The sequence below is a fragment of the Oxyura jamaicensis genome, chromosome 4 (assembly GCF_011077185.1).
Source record: "Oxyura jamaicensis isolate SHBP4307 breed ruddy duck chromosome 4, BPBGC_Ojam_1.0, whole genome shotgun sequence".
Taxonomy (NCBI): Eukaryota; Metazoa; Chordata; class Aves; order Anseriformes; family Anatidae; genus Oxyura; species Oxyura jamaicensis.
In genome coordinates, this window is record NC_048896.1 from 16,433,272 (window position 1) to 16,458,101 (window position 24,830).

Genomic DNA, 24,830 nt, shown 5'->3' on the forward strand with positions numbered 1-24,830 from the left:
TTATATAAGATTGCTATAAATTGGTACCAAAAAAAAAAAAAAAAAAAAAAAGGCAAGTAATTATGCTACTGCCTTGTAAGCTTTGATTCTGTGCTGTTTGGGCACAATCTCAGGATTTATTGTTAGACTTAGGAGGCTGATGCAGAGAACAGCAAAGGCTTGGAGGTGGGGTGGTCTACCTTTCAAGCCCCCATGTAAAAAGCAGATTCCCTTAGAACTTCACAGCCTCACAGACACGACTAGAGAGAGGCAGGAGACATTTCTGCCCTTTCCTGGCAGCTTATGTATTATTCCTTAAAAAAAAAATTAAAAAAGGAGAAGAAAAGAAAAACTTTCAGAGAAATATGAAGCCTTTATTCCCTTGTGTTGTTTAAACCTTTTTTCATGGCACCACACAATGAGCTTTCTTCAGGAAGTAGAACAGTAGCTTTTCCTAAGACCACAGCGAAGCAGTTACAGCTTCAGTGCTTTGAGAAGGTGCTGGGTGAAAAAGAAAAAAAAGGAAGAAGAAGAAACCAAAAGAGAGAGAGAGAATGAATGAGGGTACAATAGGGAACATGAATTGCTGAGGGAAAGGGAAAAAAAAAAAAAAAAAAAAAAAGGAATCAAGTGTAGGTATAATTGCAAAGCACCAGCACACTTCTGGCACTGGGGAAAAAGGAATTGTAGATGATTCAGGAGTATGACAAAGAATCCCTTCAACAAGTTGTCTTTTATCACAACTTTGCTGCTATACAGCTACACTGCAACAGGGAGAAATTGCATCATGTCAACAGCAAGTTTATAGAGATAAACTGACTCTGAAGACAGTGGAAATATGCTGGCAGTTACTTTGTGTTTTGCTTATCGCGCTGCAATAAATTTACCGAGAGCAGCATAAACAGGATATTTGAAACAAAAATATGCTGCGCTCTGAAAAGCCAGCTCCATCACAGTCTCTGCTGCTGCCCCGCCACACCGCAGCCCCACAGGCACCAGAGAAGCCTTCACACAGCACCTACCCCAGCAAAAGAGAAGCTTTGCCCCTACCGAAGGCTAAAAACCAAAAGAGTGGGTGGGGAGCAGAGGAGCAAGGTGTTCCTCGACGCCGTGGCGGTGCTATGTTCTTGACGGGCTCTTCCTGCATCCCTCTGTAGGATCCTGCGCCCTCCCCACTCCTCGCCCCTCTGCTCCATCCCGGGAAATGGCTTCTGGTTTAAATGCAAATAGTGAGCACGCAGTCATCGGATCTTTTTTTAAATTCCTAAAGCTGAGACTTCTAAGTTTATCTCAGAAGGACACTGGAAAGATGAATAGAGAGAAATTATGCAGAGAAAGAGAAAATATTCAAAGAGTAGAATTATGTATGCATAATTGCCTGGCTCCCTGGGGTGCATGGGCGAGTACACCAAGTCACTTTGTGAAATCATTCCCCACAACTCCTGTATCCTAATTATAGTGCTGTAAGTGGGGAGAAGCTAATTTTTCAACAGTCCTGATGGGGTAACTGGAAGAACCAAGAGGATGCTGTTAACCCCTCGTCTACTGCAGGCCTGCAAGCAGACGAGCAAACACAGAGGAAAGAAATGAGGTGCCAGTGAGCCACGGTGTCTTCTCCTGGCTGGTTTGAAGGTGTCCTGTGTTGGGGACAGGGACAGAAACCAAACAGAGCCTTCCACCAGCCAGCCTGGGGAGATGAAGGGCAGAGGAGAAGAAACAGGTCTGAATGGAAACACACCACCAGACAGCTACCTGGATTTCAAAGAAGTCTGGAGGCAGTGTCACAGTGCCTCCCCTCTGTACCGCATGCACAGAAGCAAAAGCTTCACAAGCCCTAAATATGTCTGTAAAGGAACCACTTTATCCAGCCAGAAAGCGCAGTCACACCTGTGTGGCACAGTGGCACGTAGCTCGGTGCTATACGATCATTTAGAGCAGCGAGCACTCCATCCAGCGCTCCCCGAGGCCAGCCTGCACATAGGGATGTGTTTCCAGTGCTGACCTGATAACCCAAAGCCCTGGCAGGTTGAACATGCCTCCGACGGCTCGACACCCAGCCACACGTGGCAGGGGGACAAGCCTTACCCCAACGCACTGTGAGCTGAGTGCCATGGGATGGCTGCCATGGGATGGGTGCCAATCACCATGCTCAAGGCTCACTTGACTAGAAAGCTCTCAAAACTACGTATTTTAGACAAACTCTTCAGCCCTACCTCTTCCCCAGGAAGAGTCAGGAGTCCCAAGAGGACAGCCCTGCCTCAGCCCGTGCCTGGGGCTTTAGCAAGGGCAGAAATCAGCCACGAGCCATCATTTATGCTTACCAAGCTCAACAGGTTTAAGCTGATTAAAAACACTTCCAGAAGTCCCTGAATTCTCCAATTTTGACTAACACCGTCGCTACTATTTTGACCAAATTCCCTTTAAATTTCTTATGTTTGTTCTCATTTACTAAAAATCCTTTAAAAGGTTTTAGTACGCATTGGCTTTCCTTATCAAAATAGATGCAGGTAAGCAATAGCAAAAAGAAAAAAAAAAAAGGCAAGCCTATCCATTTACCCATGTTGAGCAGGTCAATACTGTTTTTCCTCAGCCAGCCGTGACACACCACCACTAAAAAACAGCATTTTATAGACGTTCATGGGATTTAAGACCAGAAGGGACCACCAGCTCACTTAAGAGGACCTCCTACAATAATAGGCAATTAAATTTTGCCCAGTCACCTCCTCACTGAGGCCAATTATTTGTTCAGAGGATAATTTCCAGAAAGACATGCTTGACTTCAAGCATTGATCTCAGCACGTGAAGAACTCTTAGCGCAGTCTTACAAGTGATGATCTCTCTGCCAAGCCCATATTAATATCTAACCCTTAAGTTCCAAAAATTAAATATTCGAGTCAAATTGAATATATTTTTTTGGCCAAAATAATAGGCACAATTTTACTACTTAATCCTCTCACACTGCCTCAAGCTTCCTCAAATTACAGCTGTCTGAACTGTGATCTGAGCTCTCCTGTGCTTAACAAACTCATTAGGCCAAGGGTGGCCAAACTTCCCAACTTCCTAAAACCCCTGTCTGGCCAGGAGCCACGGGAGGAGAGCCAGGTGGGGTGCAAGGGGTTGGAGAGGAACGAGGAGTAGAAGCTGATCCCACCTGGGTGACCTGGCCCCAGAGGCCTGTATTGTAAGGCAGGGGGATGAATAACTACGTGGGACTGAAGAAAACACAAAATCTGTACAGATCGAAAGAGACTTTTTTTCCCTTGCTTATTTTGTTTTGGAAATAGAGAATTCTGTTCAGTCTGAAGAAGTCGTGTCACTCGCAGGCCCTCATTAGACATGTGGAGGACCAGGCCCTCAGTGGCACTTTTGGGGGACAAAGAGGTGATGGTCACGGACTCCTTTACACGAACCAAGGGGCAAGGACCCCCCTTCCCTCTTTCAGAAGAAGGCCCTAAGCACCAAAAGACCAGGGGATCCTGGAGCTGTTGCACTTAGCAGAAGGAAATGTGCACTGAAACAAACACAAGTGCTCCTCCTTCCAGGCCAATGTCATCCAGTCATGTGGAAAGTCCTCGTTTCTGGACCAAAGACCGTTTAAGCACTCAGTGCAAAGCGAACAGGTTTTAACAGGAAAACCTGAGGAAGAGCCTCAAAACCCTGCTCTTCAGGGCACTGCCCCCAGCTGAGGTGACTGTGGCTCGTAACCTTACTTTGGGTGACGGCGGGAGTGCTGCTGTCTGCACAAATGCACGTATCTCGTCCTTGGGAAAAGAGAGGAAAGAGAAATCCTAGGCTAATAGGATTTAAAAATCAGATGCAAAGAAAAAATTAAGGATGAGAAGTAGCTCAACAACACGCTAACAGGAGCATCTTACCTCTAGCTCCGATCTGGACCCAGAGCAGAAGTGAACCAAGAATTTCCTGACAGATGGTTTATTGCTGTTTCCGAGCCTGCCATAAACATCAGCAGCACGATAGCCTCCTGCTCGATGGTACAACAGAAATGACAGCACCTGAGCAGAGACAAACTGCTGTCTGCACTTAAAGGTGGTCCTGTCTGAACAAAGATTTGCAAATAAATCTGTACCAATTGAGTTAACCTCTCAGCCTCACGCTGCACTGCTGAACATGTCTACCTCTTGTAGACAAAGCTGGGGAAGAGCTTATGGGCGATCTGTAGGTTTGGAAGACATTCCTGCAGGAATCTGCTTAAACCACTTTCAGTATAACGTAAGAATAGGTGTGCAAATGTCGGAAAGACACAGCCAGGGTACCCACCAGGACACACATCACTGGGCAATGGAAAATGAACGGGTGCAGGAACATCAGGCAGCCAGGAGGGATCTGGGCACTGCAGTGAGGACCTCAGTGATACCACTGCAGTGCACTGCAAAGAGAGCCACATTAAAAAATGAAAGCCCTAAAAGATCAAGTTCCCTTTACCAGCTGGCTAACAGGGTGTCAGGGGACGGAGGACAAACCCTCTCTGTTTGCTTAGCTGGGTCCTGGCGCCTCCAGGGGACAGAGATGGGGCCACACCACGGAGGGGAGGCTCCGAGATGGGACAACCTGCGTAGCACGATCTCAGCAAGTCTCACCCAGAGTCAGCCCCTCGGCAATAAGCAGAGACCAGGCGCAGAGGAGGAGAGCACGTGTGTCACTCTTCAACCCTTGGAGCTTCAATTAGGCGCGGATGATATTCTGACAAGATCGATGAATCCTGATATAGCAGCACTCAAGATAAATGTCGCTTCAGAAGGGCTCTTGTGTTGGTATTTGGAGTGAAGAGGAGTTTGGGGTGGGGGGGGAGGATGAGAAACAAAGGAACATCAACAACCGTTGGAAGCGCTGTGCCACCTTTTGTACAATCAAATGTTTCTCAGGGTGATACTTAGAACTACCTGCAAAATTATTTGCTTTTTCCGTATCTTCTTTCCAAAGCACTTGCAAAGGCTTTCTTCACATCCACGCAGACGATGCACACGAAGGAAGTCCCTGTGTAACTTGCTCCAGTGTGCTCCTGAGGCTGGGCAGCCCTGGGGCGAGAGGTACCCATATCCAGCATCCATCAGAGACCTGCTCCCCATAACCACATGGTTTTTAATTTCTGTATTGACTTTAGGTACAAAAAGAAGAAATTGAGAACCTTCCCCATCCAACCTGGTAAAAATCAGCAAAAGCTCCCAGCTCTGGCTGGCACTACGGACGTTCCCACAAAGGGGAGGGAATGCTTATAAAACGTTTTTAAACAATTCAATTTTAAAGCAATTTATGTGCAGTGGCACCAGGCATTCTTGACTGTAGAAAACAGACAGCAGGCTGGATCAATTGCAGGGTGGAGGTGGGTGCAGGAAAGCAGGAGCAGCAGACTGTGGCATTGAGGCTAATAGCTTTGTAGCAATTTATTCAGTGAGAAATGCTGCATAGAGCGACGCGGGGGTCTGCGCAGAAAGTAGGCAGAGAGGATGGCAGTGCCTGGGAGGGAGACGGTCCCCAGCTCCGGAGTGGCAGGGAGCAGGGAGGATCAATACCGAGCACTCCAGGAAAGGCAGGAAATTCTTCTTCCCTTACAAAACTAAACAAATGACAATTAATGGATCCAAACAAGCCGACTGCAAAAAAAAAAAATGTCACTGAAGAAACAGCACATGAAAAATATCCCAGCGAGATAAAAGCTTCAGTGCTGTCACAGCATCACTCCTGCTACAGGACTTCCTACAGTCTGCATCCTTCAGGTTCACGGCCCTGCCACCCCTAACCAAAATCCTGCTGCCAGCAGGGAGCAGGGCTCTTCATTTTCCCTACAAACGGCAAAGGAAACCCCACGCCATAATGCCCAGCCCCTGCCACAGCTCGGTCCGTATCTCCTCTTCGGCAGCAAAGCCTGCCCTGGGGATGTGCCACGATGCCTCCTCTCCCTGGTGGGGATCCACACTTTGCTGTAGTGCTTAAGGAACGAGGAGAGCTAATTTTGATACCTGGGAACCTGGATTCTGCTTTTAACAGCTGAGCTAAAAAATCGCCTTTGACCGTCACGAATGCCCTGTGATGCGATGCAAGCTCAGGAGCTCGACATCTTTTTGGAGATAAAATTTGCTCTGAATTGCTCCTGCTGGTGTTTGCAGCCCAAGGATAATGTGCTGCTCTTTCCACATCACACCAGCTCCATGCCCAAGCACATATGGTCTGGCTAAATAAGAAGCCTTGGAAAGGCTGTCAACAAGACTAGAGGAAGGTGTGCATCTGTGCAGAAACATATGCATGCCCCAGCACTGCACACTGAGCCACGAAAAGGATGCTCGTGCCCAGAATCCCACCAAAACCTGCCCAGGTACAGCACAGGAGCAGGGATGCAGCTGCCTGCCACTTCCACGCTCCCTTCCCCTCGCTTCAGAGCTGAAAACCCAACGGTCTGCTTCCAAGGTCTCTCTTGACACAGTACCTAAGGACGATGCTCCCTCTAGCTCGACCAACACAGGTTATCACAGCGTTGCTCTGATTTGGGTACCTGCTTGTGTGTTTGCTTGAAAGCAAGTGCTTTATGTTCGCCTGCGAAAATCTCCCCCATGGTACTAAAAGCAATGGAATAATCTACTATTTCAACTCGCGCCCCTTAGAGAATTCTGCAGTTAGAAAAAAATATTAAAAAAAAAAAAAATGGTTGAATTTGATTAAACCTTTGGAACCTCTCCAATATTTCCAGTTATTCCATCTGTAGAAACACTCTACTGGCACTTGGCACATTTATAGCATTAACTGCCTTCTAAATCAGCAGCAGTTCTGCCTAACAATTTGGCATTTGCACACTGCCTTGTAAATTACCCACCTTACATCTCTGGGTATGAGGACTGTCCCCTCCAAAAAGCCTATTACTGCCTGGTAGAAATTCTTGAGGAAGAAAATATCTTCTTATGGGCTGGTCTTTTGACAAAAAGGGGAGGGGGGGGGAATGGCATTCAGTGGGCATGGTATTAACACTGTGGCTCATAGTGTTACTATGGCAGTAAAATGAAACCCAGTGCAACCAGCTGGTTGCTACACTGCTATTAGATCCTCTTTGCTGTTTTTGACCTTTCTAGAACGCTCCGAAAGGCATTAATCTATTCAAAATCCATTTAGGATCTAAAGCACGATGCGAGGCGAAGGTGTTAGCGAAGCAGTCTTCCTATCGGGCCACGCTTATGAAACAGTCACAGGTCCACGGGCGAGGATTTGCTTGCTTCTGTGAGCTACTGCAACGTGGAGTCAGGAACCGGGCTGGGAACGACTGCAGATCCAAATCAAGCCACAGAGCAGCAGGAAACCACTCAGCAATATCATCGGTGATTTGTGCATTTCTTGGTGGAAAACAAAGAGTGGAGAAGGCCGGCGTTATCACCTCCCCAGCTCTACGCAGCCTCCCGTCTTTTGTCCACCCCAATCGGCAAAAAAATCCCCTTCCAACAAGCTCGCAGCCCCGAGCTCTTTCCAAAACCCTTTCTCCTTATCTTTAGCCACAGCCGACCCATTCTTCTCACGCCTCCCTGTCGACGAATTGTAGGAAAGTCGCCCAAGGAAGCGCCCAGCTCGTGCCCTGCTGCAGCACAGCCTTTCCCCAGGTCTGCACCCCGGGGCGCTGCGCTGGGTGCTCAACCTCGCGCCTCTTTGGCCTCCTGATGTCCTGTCTTGGTGGGGGAAGAACAAAAAACCAAAGGAACATACTGCAGTGACCCTCCTCCTGTCTCCTGCTTCTGAAACAGGCCTTGTTGATTTTTATACAGCCCCCGACCCTGGAAGCGTTAAAAATCCAGGGTGACTCGAGGACTTTGAGGAGGTCACCATGCCGCGCATCGGGACCGCGGGGAATTCGAGCGCCGGGCCACGGTTCAGAGCCCTGTGCTTAGAAAGCGTGGGCCACCGTTGTTGGGGCTAAAAAGGGATCCCTCACTTCTTATTCTGCAGGCTGAGCTCCAGCACACGGAGCTGAACCGCTCCGATCCCGTCCGCAACAAGCAGCAGTGACTCAAAGCGCCTTACTCATTACCACTCTTCTGGAATTAGTGGCTTAGGTAACGCTCCCTGCGCTAACATTTACCCAAAATTATATTTGTGTTCTTCTGGATTCTGCCCTCTTCCCTCACTTGGCATGGCTCTTACTGTACCTCCAGGAAGGAACGAGGTCCCTGGGCTGTGTTTAACTTCCCACCTCACACAAACCGTGACAGCAGCAGCAGCAGTCCACGACATGCACCTGTTTTCAGGATATCAGAAAAAGTGCCCTTTTTTTTGTGCCCTGCCCATGGCTGGTGGCATCCTGGGGATACTGAGGGTTTGGCCGTGCACCCCAGCAGGTCCTCGCGCCGTCACCCAAGGGCGCTGCCCGGGTGCTCTCGTAGCCCTCCTGCATCGATCCTGGCCTTGAGGCTTGGGAGGGGGAGGTGGCCTGAGCTCAGCGCTTCCACAAACAGGGCTGCTCGCCAAAAGGGACAAGGCACAACTCCGGGGCTGAGCTGCACTTGATGGAAATGTCTGCTCTTTCACACACACACAAAAAAAAAGTAAAAAAAAAAAAAAAAATTAAAAAACCCCTCTCCCTGCAGCCAGCAGCCAGCGATGCATACTAGATGACTGCCTTCTCAACATGAGAGCAAAAGGGCAAATGAATCACATTACACTCCATGAATAAAAGCAGAGTCTTAATGCAACAGCTACTTAATGATTTCGTTTTCCATGCACTAGGCAGCGTGGCCTCATTTGCAAAGGTGCTGAGCACCCCGAGATCCACTCCCGGTCATGGGAGCCGTGGGCACCCCACACCTCAGGACTCTCCCCTCGAGCCCCTTATTTCCTCAGGGCAGTTCTGAGGTTTGGGGAATTCAAAGCTTGCAGCGGAGAGGAGCTGAGACCACAGACTGCGGACCTGAGCCTGCACTCACCTGCCTGCCAGCCCTGGGACAGCCGCGGCCGGATCCCTCCTGGCCCACGGGGAATGCGGGTTGTGGCTCCTCTGGGATCCCGCTTTGCTTTCGGCTGGTGAAAACCTTTCACCACGGTGCCCACCGAACGCACCAGCCCAAAAAGAAGGCAGTGCCAGCCAGCCAGAACGGGGAAACCGACGTGCTCCGAGTGCTGCAAAAGCCCTTAAGAAGGTGCACGCGAGCACTTCGGGAAGAGCGGCCCTATGGAAACCAGCCTGGCTGCCCTCTCATCAGCACGGCGGGGCTTCTTCCCGCAGCCCAAAGCCACTCAAGCTGCCAAACCAGCACACAGGTAGATTGCCAGTAAGTTCTTCCTGGGCCCCAGTGGGGTGCCGAACGCATCACCTCCCCTTCCTCGGCTTGTCGGGCGCCCCATGGTGTTTAGAACAACTCTTCTTACTGCCCTGCCTGCTAACCAGGACCGGACGGAGGCACCTGATGCAGGGATGCAGTCCCACAGGGCTGGGCTGTCCTCCCCCGGAGGAGAAAAGGACCTGCAGAAAATTCCAGTGTCTGCTGGGGAAATACAACGTGGGGTGACCTCTCCCAAACAATGCCAGTCCTGGACCACTTCTCTTTTTCCATTTCTGGGGCAATTTGTTTTACTGTTGTTTTTTTTTTTTTTTTAAACCAGTGGAGCTTTTGTGTTTTATTTTTTTTCTGCCTTTTTTTTTTCCCAGAATGCTGATGCTAGCAGTGTAAGCAAGCACAGGCCCTCCTCAAGGGAAAAAATCTGTAACCTCGTTTCACGGAGAACCCCGCGGCGTGATGCCGGTGAGACGAGCGCCCTGTGCCCCAGAGCTGCAGGTACACCCCGAGCAACCTGTACTTCCCGAACTTCAGCGCATTTAATGGCATATAAACCTGGAAACTCAGGTCAAAAATGATTGAAGCAGTTCCAGAATATGCTTGAGGACAGCTGCAATATATTGCAGAGGCATAAAAATAAGCTAGCCAGAGCTCCTAGTGAAAGCAAAGATGCGTGTGGGCTTGAGACACAGAAAGCTGGATGCTGATTCAGGTCTGCGCTCCTGCAGGAATTTTCCATTCAGGAGTAATTCAGACTCTAATTCCAGTTTGGGTTAAACATTTGCCTAGCCACTGCTGACACAGTTTTCCTTCACACACCGCTATTCACAGCAGCCTTGCAGCGCTCGCGGCGCTCACTCAGCTTTTCCCACCGGCAAAGCACCCGCACGTCCAGCGGGCGGATTGGGGACTAAGCAAGAGCCTGAACTGGCTTGGTACCCGGTTATGAGGATGGCCATCCCCCGTCAGGAACCCTACGGCAGTGGCTACCCTCAGCTGGGAGGCTTCTGCCCGCAGAGCCCGTGGTTGGACACCAGGACTGCAGCATCCTGAGCCTGGCACCACGCGGCTTTCTGAACCCTGCCTTCGTCTCGGTACTTTATTCACGCTCCCTCCGATGGCAAAAGGCATCGCTAATGTTTTCCTCTCTGTCACCATCCTGGCTTCAGATGCTCAGCTAAAAAAAGCAGCTCAGAAAGCAGCTGCAAGCCCCAGTGCCTCCTGCCTTGTCCAGGGGGTGTTACCGCAGCAAGCGGGGACTGCGAGCAGAGGCCGCGCGGCAATGAGTCAGGGAGGCAGAAAGGCGTGAAAACAAAATGAATGGGAAGGCAATAAACCCGAAATATTTCACCATCGGCACTGAGCTCCTGGATGGCCTCCATCTATCAGCGTTACCAGTGTCCGGGAGCTCCCCAGAGCTGTAGTTACCGTGTGGTTGGTACGGCCACGTGCATGCCACCCCACGGCCCAGGCTGGGGCCACCACGGGCCGTGGCAAGGGCGAGGGACATCCACCTTGCTCAAGACCTCCCCAGCATCTCAGGTTTTGCTGCAGTTGTCAGAGATCTTCCTCGAGAGCGCGGAGAAGAATGCTCAAGCTGTTACGGGCTTTCCCCGTGAAGCTGAGGAGCAAATCGGTGGGGCAGCAAGGCGTCCTTGTCCAGGCACGTGTCTGGAGCTGGGAAGGGATCGCTGCCCGTGCTGAGATGCTGTCCCGACCCGGGACCCTGCTGGTGAGGGACGTGGCTGGGGGAGTGTCCTGGTTTCAGTTAGGACAGTTATTTTTCCTCCTAGTAGCTGGTAGGGTGCTATGTTTTGGATTAGGATGAGAAGAGTGCTGATAACATGCTGATGTTTTAATTGCTGGAGAGCAATGCTTACACTATGCCAAGGACTTTTCAGCTCCTCGCTCTGTCCTGCCAGCGGGCAGGCTGGGGGTGCAGCAAAAGCTGGGAGGGGACGAACCCAGAACAGCTGACCCAAACTGGCCACAGGGGTATTCCATACCATCTGACGTCATGCTAAACAATATATAGGGGTGGCTAGCCGGGCTGGGGGGGCCGGCTGCTCGGGGTTGGGCTGGGCATCGGTCAGCGGGTGGTGAGCAATTGCATTGTGCATCACTTGTTTGTACATATTATTATTATTATCATTATTATTTTCTATCTTAATAAACTGCCTTTATCTCAACCCACAGGCTTCACTTTCCCGTTTCTCTCCCCCATCCCAGAGAGGGAGGGGGGAGGGTGAGCGAACGGCTGTGTGGTGTTTAGCTGCCAGCCGGGTTAAACCACAACAGGGAGAAGAGGCACACAGACGTCCCGGGTCTAACTCCAGCAGGAAATGGGGCGTGCTACAAAAGCTAAAGGAATAGACACCTGAAAAAATGCGTTTAAAAAGGAAAAGTGGTGCCCTGTGAAAAGCTGGAGAACAATTCAAAGAACTGAATTAGAACGGGGCGGCCCTCATCCTGTCGGCAAGCACAATAAGCCCCCTTGATCCGCTTTTAAGAACCCCTTCACTCCCACTCCTGCGTGGAGCGATCCGGATCCTGCCCCCGTTGGCACCAGCCCGGGAGGCTGCCAAACCCCTGCCCTGCCTCTGAAAGCGTCCAACTCCCCCCAGCACCGCAGAACGCCGCGTGGCCGGCGAGAAGGAAGCTTTTTAAAGAGATACAAAACCAGGATTTTTGTATTGAAACACACGCCACAGATGGTGTAGCAGACGAGGATTAATTCATGAATCATATTTCTTAAATGATACAATCTCTCTTTTCACTTCCATGCTTTCCCTTTTTGACTCAGAAGCAGGGATTTGAGATGCCCTTCCCAGATATGAATTTTGCATGAACAAACAGTGCAGGGGAAAAAAAAAAAAGCAGCAATAGAACAGAAAGTCCAGATGTTTAAAGCGAAGTTTTCAGATGTAAGCAAACGCATATCCTGTCCATCTCCGAAAGAACATGTGTGGAAACGCAATATATGCAGGCACAGATCTGGGACTAGGGTGGGAAAACACGTTCCTTAACATTTGGAGCTTACTAATGCTTCAGCCAGGGTTCTGAATTTCACAGAAACCCATCTTGTATCTCGTATTCATCGCCCCAGCAGCGAAAGAAAAGCCTCAAGTCACTTCAGAGCCCGGTTTCCACCATGAGCCCCTCCTCATTCGGCCGCACGGGTTGGTCCTGCTCCAGCCCTGGGGAGCCCTGCCACGGGACCTTTGGGTTGTTCCAGGAAAAACTATTGGAGCCCTGGCAGCCACGAGGACTCCAGGAAGCCACAGCTAACCCAGACGTCCCGCGCCACGCACCCGGAGCATCCGCAGCGCTCCCACAGCCTCCTGTGGCCTGCAGCGGCAACAAGACGAGGCAACGACCGAACCGTGCTGCAGCGAGGGGAGACCCCAGGACCCCAGACCCCAACCTCCCGGCTCGTCCTTACCCAGGGAGCAGCCAGAGCAGCCGAGGACATGCAAAGCCCACCACCCCACGCCGCGCTTCCACCTGGCACCAGCACAGACAGGAACGGGACGGGAGGAAACGGTGCGAGCGCCCACAACTCGCTGCGGCGCTGGCCACCTTCTCACCTGCAAAAGGTGCTGCTACACCTTGCTTTCATCACCAGTTCAGTTTTCCAGCCTTTTTTTTTCTCTCTCTTTGCCCACAGAGCAGCTCTGTACATGCTTAACAGCTTTTTTATGCAGCCTCGCACTTACTGATACCGCTTTACCCTGAACACAAAGCTTCACGTTAGAATAAGGGTGAAAAATTACTTACCCTTAAATTACTTCAATCTTTCTCTGCTTTGTGTATGATCTGGGCTTCTCTTTTGGTTACTATTTCCAGATTTGGTCTTTGGGTAGGTGAATGGAAGAGGAGAATGAAAGGAGTTGTATTTGATGACGATGGAGACTGTAAAATAAAGAGAAGCACTTTAGTGCAGAACAGGCCTCTCTATACATACGTATCAGGTTAAATTAAATTAAATTAGTGACACCTACATAAACACTTCCTACTGATTTTATGCACACATACAAACATCACAGCTGTCAAGGAGAAGGCAGCAGTCAGGGAAATGATAGGGGGGTTAAAAAGAGAAATTTCTAAAACGGAGGAAAACAACCCGGCGAGAGCAGCAAAGGGGCTGCCCGCGAGCCCAAGCCCTACAAACCAGGTTTTACCCCACCTGCTTTGGCGGTGACTTGCTGCTATCCCTCTGCCACGTGCAGCCCTGCAAACTCCGCGTGGAGCCGCTGGGGAGGGGGCTGCCACCCGTGCCAGGTGGGTTTTTGTCCCACTCCCCCTTCCACCTCGTCCCCACCGAGGCGGCGCTCCCGGAGGCTGCCCGCTCATCGGGGCTGCCCCCAGCCTCACTGCCCATTTTAACGCCGCCCTCTGAGGTCTGCAAAACACGATTTTGTTTTTAAGGAACTGCCAAAGGAACGCAGAGGGCAGGAACCAGCTTCTGCGGTGTTATTTTTCTCCCGACAGCTCTCCAACCTGCTGGGCACAGCCAGCACGGGGAGCCCCAGCCTCAACGCTGCCAAGCACCCAAGGAGTATTTCCCAAATTATTTAGGAGATGCTACGCGTGCTAGGGGGTACAAAAATGAGTCAAGGACTGCCCCGATGTGGTTTGAAAAGCACAAAGGTCAGGGCAAGTAGCAGGCAGCACCACGCGCTGCCTCTGCAGAAGTACCAGCGGCGCAGCCCCAGCGCCTCGCGCACGCAGCGCGGTGTTTAACGCTTGCCCGGAGGCCTCTGATCAATCCCAAGTGTTTCAACAAAGCCTGGCAGCTTTTCCTTTCTGCTCAGCAGAACGGGGAAGGTAACGCACAAGTGAATCAAACTGCTCGAGACACCAAGGAGCAGGGTGGAAACCAAGCCAGGTCTCCCGAGCCGGCGCCTCCGCCGCCAAGCCCCGTGCCACGCCGCGGCCATTACCGTGTATTTTAGCCCCACAAAACCTGTCTTTAAATACTTAAAAAAAAAATCCGCCGGGAGGGAGGATGCTCCAAGTCACGGCAAACGTTTGTGCTGGGGCAAAACACGCTGCAGATGATCCCTAACGAATTTTAAGCGTTGGTGCAGTCAGATAAGAGCACGGCGCCGTAGATGACGGCCGGCTGCTATTGCAGGCTCCGTGCTGCTGAACGTGTATCTGCGCGGCTACGTGGAGAGATCCGCATTTTGTGTTTCGGTATAAATTACAGGGCAGCCTCACAGAAGTAAGAGGCAGCTCTGCTCTTCCCTGCATCGCTTCTTTCACGTTGTTATGCCCGTTAAGTTTTCTTCCCATCTAGCCGCTTCGTTTTGGGTCCTGGCTGCAGAAAACCGCGCCGCACTCACAACGCAACGAAGCCGAATAAATAACCACAAACTTCCCTGCAACAACTCCGAGAGCTGCTATGTAAAGGAGAGAGAGTATCAGCAGATAGAGACAACTCGGAGGCAACCTGAGGTTTGGTATTCTGTGTCAGCCTGACACACAGGGGAAATAACCCTTTAATCCAGTGCAGTGTATTTCATTTACTGTAGTGTTATCCAGTTCGAAGATGTTATGAAAGGAATCCCCAGGGAGACTTAAGACTTCAAAACCAGCCCGAGTTTGAACTTAATTCCACCATTGCAAAAGGCTGCAGCCGTGGAAGATGACCTTTTCTGTACCTTGCATGCCAGGAGCCATTCTGCCTCATAATGTCACGCCAAATTAGAATATTCTCTTTCTGTTTTATTCGGGATTTTGTTTTGCCTTTTCTTTTTAATTAAAAGCATCTGTCACTATTAATGAAACAGCTAAAAAAAAAAAAAAAGAAAGAAAAAAAAGAGTCAATAGCACAAACAGATTAAAGACCAGGAGAGATGGGGGAGCCCGAAAGCCCTGGGTGCGATAACAGCCCCGGCACAGAGCGCCGGCACGGGGTGCTCGGTGCCCCTCCTGGCTAGGAGGGGAGAAAAAGACAATTTAAATGCAGGTCTCAGCGCCGCTCGGGTCCTACCTGGAGTGGAAGTCGAGGTGGATTTACAGAAAGGCCACAAACCCACGGCAGAGGGATGGAAAGAGGGACGGGAAGCCCACGGGCTGCGGGGCGCTCGCCAAGAAGCACTGGGAACCCCAGACCAGGTCTTTCTCTAGCAGCAGCCTCGTCCGTGCACCCGAAGGGCCTGATGTGAACGGCACGAGCCTGACGTTCGCTCCCTGCAGCTCCAAGTTCAGGTTTTGGGCGTAACTCAATAAAAACAGGCATTTTTCAACAAACGCCGCTCTGGTACCAAACCCTGAGTTTATTACGAAAAGTCCTCCTAATATGAAATTGTTTCGCCTGCTAGATGCAGTACGAATAGCTTTATTGTATCGGCAATAATTAGGAGCGTTCAGTCGGCACAGCTGAAAAAAACACCACGTAAACTAAATATGTCAGGGATACGCTGCTTTCTCTCCTTAGCATTTTGTAATGCCTTATTTCGTGGCAGATAAGTGAAAAATCTTTTTACCTGACTTCGCGAGAGGCTCATTTACTCATGCAAATTTAAAACCGGGTGTCATAATACAACGGAACTATAAAAACATATCCAAAGGAAGTTAGCGAGCCGCCAAATTCAGCTGCTACCCGAGTTCAAGCTGTCTTGTACAGCTGGATGCTGACGGGGAGAGCAACCCCGCTCCGCCGCGTGTGGGGAGGACGCCGGCGAGGGTCGCAGCACCCCGCAGCTTCAGGAAGGTCCCGTTCTGAGCCCAGCCAACATTACAAAAGGCTCCGACCAAGAAGGAATCGCCGGGGAAGCAGCGGTTCCCCCCGCGTCCTGACCCGGTGGAGGAAGGTGAAAATAAGGCGCTGTAACAAGGAGAGGCACGGGAACTAATGGAAAAACATCAAATTCCATTAAGGGCCGCGTTAAAGGTTTGCAGCAGTCTCCAGACAAGCCCGCCGATATTCCCGAACCTCTATCGATCCACAGGGCGAGCCAGAAGCAGCAATAACTATTTTAGAAAATATCGCCTGCGGGTTTTTTGTGCTTCTACAAAAAAAAAAAACACACCACCAAAGGCATCCCTACGCACAGGTAAGCACGGAGACCGCGCCGCGCCGCAACCCCGCGTCGCCGCCCTGTCCTCACAGCCCCATAGCGGGGGGCAGGGGGGCATCCTGGATCCGTGCTGCAAATAATTTGGGGTATTTTGCAGCTGCCTCGGGGGCACGCGACCCGGCACCCGCTGCATTTTGCTCTCGCCGATTGCCACAGCTCTCGGTTTTATTTTTATCCCGAGTTAGCTCTGAATCAGGGATTGCAAAAGACAAAACAACACACTGCAATCATCCAGCGTGCCAATTAAGCTAAAAGATACCCTGGAAATCAAAATTAAATGCCATATCTATGAAAAGAAGCAGACAGCTTCCTCGGAAACCAACAAAAAAAAAAAAAAGCATTATCGGAACGTATTTGTGGCAGCCCCGAAACGTATCTGAAGCAGTCCGGTAACTTCCTGTCACCCCTCCCATCTGCATACTGTAGATCTTCATCAAATTGTGGATGTTTTTGCACATTTATCATCAAGATTTATTGAAGTTGATTCCATAAATTTCATTTAGTTGTTCACTGCTGCTATTTGTTTCCAAGGCAACAAATGCACTTTGCCCAAGCTGCGCGGTAAATCACGGCTGGTCGGGATTTGGGGGTCCCTGCCCCTCGTGCCGCGCGTCCCAGCGCACACACGGGCACCCGCAAACCTCTAGGCAGGTTTGGTGAGCGTTTCAGGGAAATAACCCTAATCCCTGAGATGGGGGAAGAAGGCAAAGCTCGGCCCCGAGGCAGCGGCTGTCCCCAGGAGGAGGGCTGCCGGGGCTGCCGGGGCTAGGATTGGAGCCCAGCCCCGCTCCCGTCTCATTTACACCTCGGGTGGCGGGAGGCTGAGAAACCCATTTGCGGGTTCACGAGGAGTCAGAGGCTATTTCTGCAAAGAAGAAGAAAAAAACCACCCTCATATTCTCCCTGCAGACGTTGCCAAAGGGACAGACGAGCAAGAAGAAGGGAAGAGCTGGGAATTCACAAGCGTCACCCACCGCGCACAGCAGCGCGGGCTCGGTACGGAGCAGGCACCCGGGACACAGGATGCCGCAATCCTTTCCCTTATCCTTTCAAAAATCCCTAGGAAACTGCTGGACAGCCCATTCCCAGGGGTCCGTACCTTATTCCCAAACAAAGATAACCCTGAGGAGAGGAGCCACTGGTTTGGGCAGCGAGAGGACGGTCTGCTTGGTGGCACGGTCCCTGCTGAAGATGTTTGCTGGAGCTGGGGGGGGATCAGGGCTGCAGCAAGCCCCGCGTGCTGCCTCCAGCAGGGTCCTGGAAACACAAAAATAACCTCGTGGTGCTCGCCGTCAGCTGCACAGCGTGGGACGAGGATCAGACTCAGTGAGCGACCTCCATCAACTCTACGAGCATGGTTACGGGGGGCAGATGGGTACCCAGGGTGATACCGGGCACACGGATCCCCACGCCTGGCATCGCCATCGTGGGCAGGGATGCGACCCGGGTTTAAAACAGATGCTGAGCGCAATCCCGTTTCTGTAATAAATTGATGCTGTAATTTCTGTAATAAATGAAACCCAGCCTGCAAACGCCATCACCCAGCAAGAGGCAGAGGTAGCACGGCGCTGCTCGTCGGACACCCAAGCGACCACGTGTGAACCACTGCAGAGGGGCGCTCCGGTGTCCCCAGCTTGAAATCTCGCCCCTCCACTCACGGCTGGGCTTTCTGCTGGCTGTGTATGAGCAGGAAAAAGTGCATTTTCTTGTTTTATACAGCCACCAGTGAAAGGCAACGCAGAGACCACGGTCCAGGCATCAGACGCACACGGCCCTGCGCTGCTGGGGAATATCCCTGAGCCACCAAAAACACCAAACCCAGGAATATTCCCCAGCCGGCAGCGGGGAGAGGGCATAAATAGCCTTGGAGGAGGGTATAAATAGCCACAGGTAACGCTTGCGTGCTAGAAAAAAGCCCGTGTTTTTTTTTCCTTTTTCCCCCCAGCTTTGAGAGCGCTGCTTTTCCTTTTCGCAGAGCTCCTGCTGAGACCGAGGCACACGTGGCTGGAAGGGGGCTGGGACCGAACATGTCTTCCTCGGCACGAAAAACAGGCAGCGGCGCGCACACACGCACATCACACGTTGGCTCCCTCTCCAAAATAAATACTATCTGCCCTCCGAAGCGACCAGCGCGAGCTGCCAGCCTCCCGGCTGGGTGAAAAGGCACCCGGGGGGGCACATCATGCCACCCCTTGCCCCCCTCCTGCCCGCGGGGTCCATTCTTGCCAAGCAGCAGAGGATAAAAATGCCGGGGAAAAGACCTGATCTTCCTCTGGGGCAGGCTCTGAGGGAGATCTCCCTGCCAGCAGGGCGCGACGAGGCCGTCCCCTAAATCCCCAAAGCTGCCTCCAGCCCGGCTCCGTCGTCGCTCCCAGGGTATCCCCTGCTCAGCAGGAGGAAGAGGGGAAAGAAAAAGGTTTTCTGGATGAAGAGGTGCCCTCGCCGTCCATCCAGGGCTTGTTCTTGGCTGGCTGGATGGTGAGGACACCTCTTAACTGGATTTTGGGGAGCAGCCCCGCTCCCCCCTCCGGGGGCTGCAGAAGGAGGCTCGGCAGCGAGCGCTGGCAAAGGCTGCAGCCTCCCGGGGAGCGGCTCCCCGTGGCGTGCAGGTGGCTCCTTTGATTCCTGATTGTTCGCCGGCCTCGCTTCTCCTTGGCTCCGTGCCTGGGCCGAGGCTTGCAGGGAACGGGGTCGCCCCGCCGAGCGCACCCACGCTCGGGAAGGCAGCGGGGCAGCGTCGCTGCGGCCAGCAGGGCTGCATCCACCCCACAAAATACACCAGAAAACGGAGCTGGGGAGCACAAGGTGCTGCTGGGGAACCTCGGCGTGCTGCAGCTCACCGTGCTGGCAGGGCTTGCTTCGGGCTCCTTCCTTTCCACCTTCCATCCCCGCGGCATCCCAAGGATTTGCGCTTCTGCGCCGGGGTTTGGCCCTTCCCGCGCACAGCGGCAGCCGATCCGTATCTGTGGGGAGCACGAATGGGGCTAATTCCGGGCTTTGGCGAGATGAAAGGGAAAACCTTAATTAAAATAAGTTTTAAAACCCATCAAGATTTATTTTTTTTTTTTAATCTTACTCAGATTAGCAGCCGCCCTGAGATTACACTCAGAGGCTAAACGCAGCGCTTCCCCTCAGACATCGCGGGCTTTGCGCTCCAAGCCCTTAAGACATCCAAACCCCACACCAGCCTACTAAAATAAAAATGGGGGGAAGTACGCCTAACTCCAATAATTTGACCTCCTCTAAAAACAGAAATAGCGCCCTTATTGTGTACAAACTTCCTCTCCTGTGACCCAGCTCTGAACAAGCGCTCGTGGCTCCGGGCAGGAGTCCGCGTCCGTGTCCCAGGGCAGAAGGAGGGCTGGGAAAGGGCTCGTTTGCACAATCAGCTGATTTTTAAAGAAAAAAAAAAATCCCAAATGAGAGCCATCGAGGCACTCTGCACGTTGGAACACTCCCGTTCAGCCCAACAGAGATGGAATAACGCGCGCTCAGCAGCGCAGAAGAAATGCACTTTATCACCGCGGCTCCACAGCCCACTGCTCGGCCCTCACCACCACGGTCCACAAAGCCGCCATCCGGCACCGCCTTCGGCAGAGAGGTTTCTAACATTTTTTTAACCTCCGAGGAGTCAGGGCACCGACACGTCTCGCACTGAACAGCGAGCACGCAGGCAGAGCCTCCTCACCATAAATCCAACTAAAAAAAATAATAAATCCCAATTCCCATGGGGAAAACCCTTCCTGCTCCACGCTTTTTTTTCCAGCAACCCCCGTCCTCGCCCTTTGTCCAACAAATCCAGGCACAGGATGGGAGGATTTGGGCCGGGTGCTCCTCTGCACCCGGAGGCAGGAGGAGAGGAGCCCTCCCTTGTCAGCCCTGCCCGGCTCTCCACCACCACCCGGAGCGAGCGCATCACCTGCACGGCGTGCCAGGCACCGCTAGTCCGATATTGAGTTTTCTTTAAGAAAAAGAAGAACCGAATCAATTTCTTGGGAGGATACACCCGCAGCTAAAGGGAAAAACTACAATTACACTTTTCAGCCATGAAAAGTAAATCAGATGGTGCTGAAATCCCAGCAGAAAACACAGATTAATTAAAGTCTGCACTTTCTAAATCTGTTATTCAACTAAACACAGCTGTTAAAAAAATGATGCCTTTGCTGTAATTTTCACGTACATTCATACCACTGAAACACAGCGAAAAAAAAACATTATTAAGTGCATTTGGCTAGCTGGTGAAGTTGCACGGGCAAAGAAAGCAGACGCGTACGTGTCACTGTGACAAGGACTGACTGATTTACCCGAGCGTGAAAGGCTTCCCGTGCACGTGCCCCGCGCAAGGACTCGGGAATCGGGCGAGGCGACGACCAGCTACCGGGGTCCGCGTGACGGGCTGGGATCTCGTTCCCCTATTCGGGACTCGGGCAGCGACGGCCTGAAACGTTGCAGCAAAACCACGCCAGCAGCCGCCAAGGCACGGGAGAAATTGCCCCGGGGGGATCCCACGCTGCCCGGGAGGAGCAGGTCAACGTGTGCTGCACAGGGTGGGGAGCAGGAGGGGCACCCCACGGAGCAGGACCCGTAGGGCAGGAGCACTCGTGGCCGTCTGTCCGTGAACGACGGCACTTCCCCTGCTTCACCGTGGGAACAGGAGGCAGGAAAACCACGACACGCCTGAAACAAAAGCTTGCTTTCTCTTCCCCCCCTCCCCGTCCAAGTCTACATCAACGATCAAAGTGGAGAGCTCCTTGCTCTGTCACAGAGGGAAGGGAAATTGCCCTGATTTGAATGCAACCTAAAATGCACTCTGCAATTCAACTCAATCATTATAAACTTACTTCAGAGCCCCGGCACAGCTGTTCCTCCCCTCTGGAAGAGAAAATAATACTTGAACCTTGCTTCCTTCTAAAGAGGGAGAAGGCATGGGAGAGCCCTCATTTCCTCTCCATCTTTCTGAAATCATTGTAGCTTAAAATATAATTAGCATGATCTAATACAGTAATATATTAATATTGGCAATAACTCCTCGCCTTAATACCAGCCCGGGAAGCCTCTCCTCAGCTAGGCTAGGGGCGAGCGCCGGGTAGGGCTGAACGCAGGCGATGCCAGCGGTGCCAGCACGTCGTGTTGGACGTGGGGCTCGGATCCCTGACCTTCACACAGGGAGGAGGTGCCAGGGCTGAAATCGGGGCTTTTTTCCAGAAGAGAAACAACCGAAGGCACGTGGCGGTCACCTACGGCCCGGTGTCACCACGCCTGGCACCAGGTGACGGTGTCTCTGACCAGTGCTACTCGATGGGTCATGAGCACTCCTGGGTATTTAGAGATTTCATTTCATCCGAGAAACAAAAATGCTGTATTTTCACCCCAAATATTAAAATAATAATGGTGAAGACAGAATTTAATGGGGAAAAAACACCAAAAATTTGGGGAGGTTGTAAAAAACATTGCCTGGTCCAAGGAATGGGGGCACACCTCAGGCTACACTTGGCACTGGGCAGTCGGCTACGACTAACGAGGAGCATGGCGGGTCAAACAGCCCAAGAAGTAGCTCCAAACCTTCATGGGAGCAGACACAGAGCACGTCCCTGGGGGCTTCGCTGAAGAGCTGGCTTTTGGCTACAACACCTTGCTGAATCTGCGTGTTCGTGCTCCTCCACCTCATCTACCGAACCACTTCAGGAACCCCCGCAAGCTCCTGAAACGTGACAAACTAGAAGAAAAAACAATTAAAACCAAGCATGTACCAGTAAAAAAGAACTGTATTTTTTGCCAGGGAAGAGCAAGAGGCACTGGTAGCAAAGTACTTCCTATAATCTTCTATTACAGGGCGAAGGTTTTAATAAAAAGAAATAAAAAGAGCTCACATTTTGATCTTTTCCCAGAGCTAGACATGGTTTAATTAGCTTGATCTCATTATGTAAACTGGAGAGGAAAAAAGAACACCATTAAAGCAATATCCCACTGGCAAATGAGACAACCTTGACACCAACTAAGACATTTCCTTGGAAAAGTCCCCCCCCTGCCTGTGACGCTGGCCCCGTACGTCTTCCCAAGGTCTGCACGAGCTCACCGGCCGCTCCCTTCCCGCTGCCGTGCTCCATCCAGCGGCATCCCCGGCCCTCTGCTCGCCTCCGAGCAGCTGCAATAAAGCTGGGAGTAAAAAATCGTGCTGGATGTTGGCTGGGTTGTATTTAGCCCGAGATCGTTCGGCGCGTTCTTTGGAAAAGATCAACTGGAACTAAACGCTGCCATCAGATACTCCGTCTGTTCAAGTACATACTTCTGTAATAACACACTTAGAATTCAATAAGAAAAGCACGAATTACAAACAAGGTGTCCATAATGAGCCTCAATATAATTATTAAACCAGATAAAGTAGGCCTGGTTTTCAATGCAAGAAAGTTATTTGTACCTTAATGATAATGAAATGTAAAAAGCATCTGTAATTTCCGCTGAAATGCATTGCAGAAAGTCAACTTAGTGCACGTCACTTTGTTAAGACTATTCTTATTATTGTGTTTGCAATGACAGCAAAATGCTTCTTAGTTCCAGCTCCTGGGATATATAAAAATATGATTAGAGCACTATAACAATACAACAATGGATTAATTTGCCCAACCATTACATTTTGGATCTGACAGACTTTTATGATTTATTTTACCAACTGAAAGGTGGTTATTTCGGGATCCCGGCTGGCAACGCAGCCGTTCAGTGCAGCGTTTTGAAAGAGCTTTCCCACTGCAGCACCAGCACCGCGGCGAGGTGACGGCGATGCTCGCCTGTCTGCGTGCCACCGGGAGCCTCGAGCCTGCTCACGGGGCACTGCACAGCCCCGAGCCCTCAAAAAACCCAACGCCAAGGCAGCGGCAGAGGTTCCTTACCTGGGGGAGCTGCGACCTGAGTCAATGGGACTGGTGCTGGGGGGATGCTCGGCCACGTTACCTACTCGAGGAAAGGCGAGCATAAAGAACTAATCAGTGTCGAACAGCACAGCTAACAATGCAGACCAAAAGGTGTTGAGAAATCTGGCATGAAGGGCAGGCGATAGAAAGGAAAATAATTAATAACTCATCTGCTGAATGTCAGTGGGATCCAGGCTCTACAACTGCAAGATTAGCGTGGAATAATCAGAGATTATTAGCAAATTCATGCGCTCGCTCTCAAGTTAAATTGATGCCGTTTAAAAGCGGATGGAAGTTGCCATTTTGGCCCAAAACAGGGACCAGAACTGAGTTTTCTAACAAAGAGGAAGCCCCTAGGGCCTCAATCACGGTGCTATTGAAAAGGCAGCGAGCGTGTTAAGCACAGGGTGGGGAGGAACCCCCCGACAGGCAGAAATGCAGATTAAACCACCAGCTACAACCACCGCGACGCTGGCCTGCAGCGCTGCCCTCGCCCATCGGCATTGCCACGGGCCACGAAACCGCTGTGATGAGGAGCTGGACCCAAATTTTGCTTCTAAGGCAACCCCTCCTCCACTGATTCCCGAATGGAAGAGCCCCTTTGTTTTAACTCTAATAAATATTCCCATTTTTTTTTGGCAGCCCCTCCTCCAGGACGACCAGAAGGCAGGAGAGCCTTCCCCGCTGATCTGAGCCCATGACAAAGGAGGCTGAGGAAAGAAGGAGCAGAGGGATGGATCCTTCCGTGCCGTAACTGCACCGACATGGCAAAAGCTGAAAGCCAACGTACGCCTTCCCCAGACTTAACCCCCCACACGCAGATAAAACAACTGCCTCATTTCTGGATCATTGTTTCGCTAATATCCTCAGCTTTTAGGCAACGAGACTTATGTAGCAAATTGCCCAAATCTCACAGCTTTTTTTTTCCTGGAGATTTTTAGGGGTAAGGAATTTATCCTCTCTTCATATTCCCAAGCAAGTCTTTATTTTACAGCTAACTTTTATGCTTAATATTGGGTTTTACCAAAGTGAACGTGGCCAAGTACAACGTGCCATGCGCCCTTTTCACTTGAACAGTCCCGAATATTCCAGGTTATACCCCTAAGAAAGGACAAACAAGAACGGGGGCAGGCTCAGCAGACTTCAGGACACGGTTGTTGCAAAGTATCGGCGAAGTTTTCTGAAAGATCTCACGCTCTAAGTTTTTAATTAAAGTCGTACAAAAAAAGCCGATAGATCTTTTTCCAGATTTCCTTCCCTGGAGAGTTTGGGGCAGGGGAAGCGGGGGAACCATCGCTATATCCCTGTGGGATACAAATAGCAGTAGGATACAAATGCAAGTTGCACCTCAAACCGGGCAGCAGGCAGGAAGGATGGGTCTACAACCACTTGAAGGCCAGAGATTTTCAGTCCAGTCCAAAGCCCGGCAGCTCGGACCTGCTGCTAGCCTTTCCGAAGGGTTTCGTCCCCTCCCCACCCCACCGTGAACCCGACTGATCAGCCGGACAGAGGGATGCCAGGAAGTCCAGAAAGGAAGAGCAGAATAAAGGGGAAGCGCACGCCCGTGTATGCATAGAGCATCTTCTCCA

At 51.3% G+C, this 24,830-nt stretch overlaps 1 protein-coding gene across 4 annotated transcripts in view; it reads right to left on the bottom strand.

Annotated features, from left to right (window-relative positions):
* NEXMIF (neurite extension and migration factor) overlaps nt 1–24,830 on the bottom strand; it is a 136,492-nt gene that overhangs the window by 33,630 nt on the left and 78,032 nt on the right. For all 4 annotated transcript variants that reach the window (XM_035325144.1, XM_035325145.1, XM_035325143.1 and 1 more), the window contains one exon: nt 13,023–13,157. The gene's annotated coding sequence lies outside the window, so the exon portion shown is untranslated. The remainder of the gene's footprint in view (nt 1–13,022; nt 13,158–24,830) is intronic.